Raw genomic sequence first — 6,000 nt, 5'->3', positions numbered from 1 at the left:
GAACATAACCTCATGAACTTAACTATAACCAATTCGCTACCAGCGATAGGAACGGAGTGGCGCTGTAATTGTTGAGTGCTGACATGTTTAGGCTGCCACGAAATTGGTCGGGGGTCCTTTAACGGCGGCTACAAGGCTGAGACTCTATTGACAAGATCTAAGCGAAGTAGTTGGTTCCCTGTCTCGCTACGCAGAGCTGAGGTAAGCCAAATTGAAAAGCAAGCAAGTGCGGACACGGGCGGATTGGAGGAGGGCTCGCTCGCTGGGGTCTTCCTTCCGGCCACCGCCGGCGCAGCACTTCCAGCCGCCAGGCGACTAGTGCTCTGCTAGCAGCCGTCCCACCAACACGCCACGTGCGCGCACGGCCAGCCGTCACCGGACAGTAAGTCACACGTCATTTAACGGGACCAGCTCACAATTATTCCTGTCTCCGCTCCTCTCTTGCCGCGACTTCTGCACGCTTGTAAGTAGCATGTACGGTTAGAGCCTACGGAATTGTGTTACTTACCAATATGTAGAACGGTGTCCGGACATTTGCCACGCCGGACATCTGCTACGATTTTACCTGCTCCGAAGGGTTGCGTCCCTTTGCCTCCCCCTCCTCCGCCTCCTCCTCCTCCTCCTCCTCCTCACCCGCCGCCCGACCCCTGGAACTGCATTTGCTAACTCAACTTTAGTGGCACTGTCATCAGTAACAATACCGTCGCTGTTGCGCAGCAAAGGTACTTATTGAGCCTTTCCGCTGGTTTACTTAACTTGGGACCAGAATGTCTTTGGATTTTTCGCCACATTTCTATAGAGAGTTTCGTTGTGGAAACTATTAAATGCATCTCGCATTGAAATCCGCACAAAATTTCGAGCCTGAGTAAAACTTCGCCAATCTTGGAGATTTGGCGTTCGTATAAATTATACTTGCCTTGCCTTTTTCGGTGCTCCTGTAGCAGCTTTTGTCGTGTTTTGTGTACCATGGGGGATCAGTTCCGTATTTTATTCATTTATATGGTATGAATCTCTAGAGTGCTGTTGATACTATTTCTTTGAACTTAAGCCACATATAGTATTCACTTACATAGTTTGGAAGGATCGGAGTCTGTCTCTTAGAAAGACGTCAACTGAATTTTTAGCTACTTTTATAAATAGATATTTTTCGCGTTTACTTTTGGTGAATTTCTTTGTTACGGAATTGAGCCTCGTTACGACTGTGTTCACTAATCCCTCTATCCGTCGTGATGATCAGGATTATTTGTGGCTAAGAGGTCAAGTGTGTTTTCGTAACCATTTACAATCTGAATGGCCTCGTGAACTAATTGTTCAAAATAATTTTAAAAAAGCATTTAGAACAATTACGGATGTTGTTTTATATTTACATTAGGGTCTGAAAATGTATTTTTGTCAACATACGGAAGGTAGATTGAAGTCACTGCCAACTATAATTGTATAAGTAGGGTACCTATTTGTGATGAGACTCAAGTTTTCTTCGAACTGTTCAGCAACTGTTTCATCTGAGACCGGGGGTCGGTAAAAGGAGCCAGTTATTAATTTATTCCGGTTGTCGAAAATAACCTCTGCCCATACTACGTCACAGGAACTATCTGCTTCAATGTCGCTTGTGAGCTGGAACACACATTACATTATTTTTCCTTAAGTTGTACTTCTTGTTTCTGTTGTAGTGCAGATCATAAAAATTATGGATTTTCCTTCCAAAACCTAGCATGCTTTCTCTGTGACCCTTTAAATACCAAAGCTAAACAATGTAGAACAACAACGTACGTCACAAGCATAGCATTCTGAATTACTTCATTTCCTTATTTCTAACATTTTAAAATTGTACGTCGACTTTAGATGACATGTCAATCATAGATGTTCTTATCTCTATTTAGTGAACGTATTTTCAGTCATGATTTGAACATTGCCCCGCTACACTTTATCAACTAATGTTTCGCAGCAAGGGATATCGGATTTTAGAGAGTATATTAATATGGAGTATGTCGTTCTTCTTTTCAAACATTCACATACCCATTTCTTCTTTCCTTATTGTCTTTTGGACATGCAGCTGTAGTAATTAAAGTAGGCACAAATGCAGTGATCAAAAAGAAACGACTAGCGTACATTCGCATTCTCTTTACATCGTTCCTTTCTTGTTGCTCCCATGGCGATGGACTGTTTCTATCGCAATCAGTAAGCGTGAAAGGAAGCTACCGTACAGACAGAGGGATCTATATTTGTACTTGGCAGAACTAATTACATGCCGACATAATCGTCTGTATTGCTTTCGTTTCCACAAAGTTATAAATATTTCGATTTCGGAAAAGAAGCTCTGTATTTCGCCAAATGTCGAAGAAGGAGGTCCCTTACGTACTGGCTGTATCGAGTAAGATGTGGAGACGGCGGTTTGAAAGCGGACAGAAGTAGTAGTAGTACGAGGAAGGGCGTCCCTTACCTGAGGGATCGCTACTCAAGCTACCTGGTGAAGGGGCAAGTGTGGCAAATGTCCGGCATTCATGCAGAACCACTGCGGGCTTCTCTGAAGGCAGAATCTGAGAGAAGCTTTTGAGACTAGCTCAGGATTCACCAAGATGAATGTGCAACAAAGGATAAATAACACGCTCGGACTGACCAACCCTCGGTATGTTCTCTTCTCCGGCATGAGAAAATCTTGTCTATGTTAGCTGTTGTCCGTCATACTTAAGTATTATACTGTATTACCAACAACACTCTGGCCCCGCGAGGAAGTAAAAATAAACAGCCGCATGTTATTGCTAGTTGGAGCGTCTCAACTGTTCGTTTATCGGCACAACTGTCGAGGCTTTTCCTCCCTACGCAGATACTTGACGCTTCCAACTGAAAAATATGTGTGTGCAGTGGATTTATGTAGCGTAGCTAGCCGTGATGATTGCGTGTAGTGTTTAATATCGTGATTGTATTGTTGTTGATGGTTATAGTAGAGAAACGGATAAACCTGGCGCTTACGTAAAACCTAATACGAATGGCACCAGAAAAGCGGTTTGTCCCCACCGATCACTGCTGACAATGGAACACGTTTACATTCCATGGACCATTGCGGGAAAGTTTGGGAACAGTCTGTTAATTACAGTGTGCCACCAATCCTCTCATGCCGCTAAAATCCCGAAGATGAAAATGTCTACTACTGACGGGGCTCAAACCGGCTCTCTTTGGGCCGAACGCCAACACTTAAGCGTGCGTTAGCGACCCCTATCTCCTAGCAATTTTCACAGTTGATCGATGATACATGTACCTTAGACCTAGTAGATAGTGTCGGAAGTTCCATGCGGCTTTTCGCGGATGATGCTGTAGTATACAGAGAAGTTGCAGCATTAGAAAATTGCAGCGAAATGCAGGAAGATCTGCAGCGGATAGGCACGTGGTGCAGGGAGTGGCAACTGACCCTTAACATAGACAAATGTAATGTATTGCGAATACATAGAAAGAAGGATCCTTTATTGTATTATTATATGATAGCGGAACAAACACTGGTAGCAGTTCTGTAAAATATCTGGGAGTACGCGTACGGAACGATTTGAAGTGGAATAATCATATATAATTCTACATCTACATTTATTCTCCGCAAGCCACCCAACGGTGTGTGGCGGAGGGCACTTTATGTGCCACTCTCATTACCTCCCTTTCCTGTTCCAGTCGCGTATGGTTCGCGGGAAGAACGACTGTCTGAAGGCCTCTGTACGCGCTCTAATCTCTCTAATTTTACATTCGTGATCTCCTCGGGAGGTATAAGTAGGGGGAAGCAATATATTCGATACCTCATCCAGAAACGCACCCTCTCGAAACCTGGCGAGCAAGCTACACCGCGATGCAGAGCGCCTCTCTTGCAGAGTCTGCCACTTGAGTTTGTTAAACATCTCCGTAACGCTATCACGGTTACCAAATAACCCTGTGACGAAACGCGCCGCTCTTCTTTGAATCTTCTCTATCTCCTCCGTCAACCCGATCTGGTACGGATCCCACACTGATGAGCAATACTCAAGTATAGGTTGTTGATAAGGCGGTTGCCAGGTTGAGATTCATTGGGAGAGGCCTTAGAAAATGTAGTCCATCAACAAAGGATGTGGCTTACAACACACTAGTTCGACCTATACTTGAGTATTGCTCATCAGTGTGGGATCCGTACCAGGTCGGGTTGACAGAGGAGATAGAGAAGATCCAAAGAAGAGCGGCGCGTTTCGTCACAGGGTTATTTGGCAAGCGTGATAGCGTTATGGAGATGTTTAGCAAACTCAAGTGGCAGACTCTGCAAGAGAGGCGCTCTCCATCGCGGTGTAGCTTGCAGTCCAGGTATCGAGAGGGTGCCCGTTTCTGGATGAGGTAGCGAATATATTGCTTTCCCCTACTTATACCTCCCGAGGAGATCACGAATGTAAAATTAGGGAGATTCGAGCGCGCACGGAGGCTTTCCGGCAGTCGTTCTTCCCGCGAACCATACGCGACTGGAACAGGAAAGGGAGGTAACGACAGTGGCACGTAAAGTGCCCTCCGCCACACACCGTTGGGTGGCTTGCGGAGTATAAATGTAGATGTACATTACAGGCAGCAAAATACTCTTCGGAGATTAATCAAATTTCTGAAGCTACAGTTTTTTTTATATTTTTTTATTAGGTTGGTGCAGAAGTTCGTACTGTTATCGTTTTGCATGTTGGTATTCCGGTTGCTATGGATTTATTTATCGATTGTCAGTTTCATTTGTAGTTCACTGTCGCTATTGCAGTTTATATATTGTCATTTGGAGATAGTGAGTGGCGTTATGGACGCTAGAAAATGGGGTGGTAAGTTGAGAAATTGGAACATTCCCGACAGATTCTTCTGTTGGAGTTCAATAAGGGGGTGAGAGCAGCGAAAGCAGCAAGGAACATTTGCGCCATATATGGGGTTCCGCCAGAGCACGCCCAGAAAATGGTTTTCTCGTTTTAAGGAGGATCTTTCTGGATATTAGTGATTCTCCACGTTCAAGAAGACCTTTGGGGTTTGATGATCACTGGCAAACGTGATGAACTATTATCATTCCACCATCGTCCGACATCTGCATGCAGTGGGGGAAGGTTCAAAAATCGGCTGTATGAGTACTACGTGCTCTAAGCCAAAATCACAAAAACTAGCTGGTGACCGTATGTGCATCTCTGCTTGCTTGTCATCAACTGGCTCGTGAACACCGACCATTCCAATCATGTATTGTTACTGGTGACGCGAAATGGCGTCTTTGAGCTAACATAAGAAAAAGAAAGGAATGGTTGAGCCAAAAAAAAGAATAGTTCCCCGTACAAGGAACTGCCCGCATTCACAAAAGATAATGTTATGCATCTTGTGGAACAATGACGGTGTGGTTTATTGTGAATTGCTTCCCAGAGATGTAACCATCACTGCCGAAATTTGTCAACAACTGAGAATCTTCCAGACGCAATCCAAGAACAACGATCAGGAAGACTGCGTGAAGTGATGATATTCTACGATAACGCCCGCTCCTATTCTGCTAGACTGACAAAAAAACATACATGAGTTGGGTTGGGAAGTCATTCCGCACCCATCTCATTCACCTTATCTTGCACACTCAGATTTTCACGTGTCCGACTTTTACCGAACAACCTTCAAAGAACTTCCTTTCCGGACGAAAATGCGCTCTGAACAGCGTTCGACGAGTTCTTCGCCTCAAAGCCACGTGATTTCTACAGACGCAGAATCGGAAAGTTACCCCAACGTTCGCAGACTGTTTTTAATAGTAAAGGAAAATTTTGTTATTGATGACAAGTCTCTGCTTAGGTGTATCTGTTGTGTTTACTAAACTTATGGAAAACCGCCACGAACTTATGCACCAACCAAATATTATGAAAAGTGTGAGAAATATGAGACTGTAGACATCAGGCTACGCTGCAGATCAGGTTGTTAAACTGTCATTTATTTTTCAATCACATTTCTTGGCTTAAACAGTTCAGTTGTCATCGTCCAGTATATCTTATCTAGGGCTACGCTAGG

General features: G+C 44.2%; 1 protein-coding gene across 1 annotated transcript in view; it reads left to right on the top strand.

Annotated features, from left to right (window-relative positions):
• The first annotated feature begins 303 nt into the window (after positions 1-303).
• The window catches only part of LOC126162154 (pancreatic triacylglycerol lipase-like), a 173,737-nt gene continuing 168,040 nt past the window's right edge, over positions 304-6,000 (top strand). Inside the window, exon 1 of the mRNA XM_049918457.1 lies at positions 304-382. The gene's annotated coding sequence lies outside the window, so the exon portion shown is untranslated. The remainder of the gene's footprint in view (positions 383-6,000) is intronic.

Source organism: Schistocerca cancellata, chromosome 2, assembly GCF_023864275.1.
Source record: "Schistocerca cancellata isolate TAMUIC-IGC-003103 chromosome 2, iqSchCanc2.1, whole genome shotgun sequence".
Classification (NCBI taxonomy): Eukaryota; Metazoa; Arthropoda; class Insecta; order Orthoptera; family Acrididae; genus Schistocerca; species Schistocerca cancellata.
Note: the sequence above shows the minus strand (reverse complement) of the source record. Positions and strands in the feature narration are given on the sequence as shown.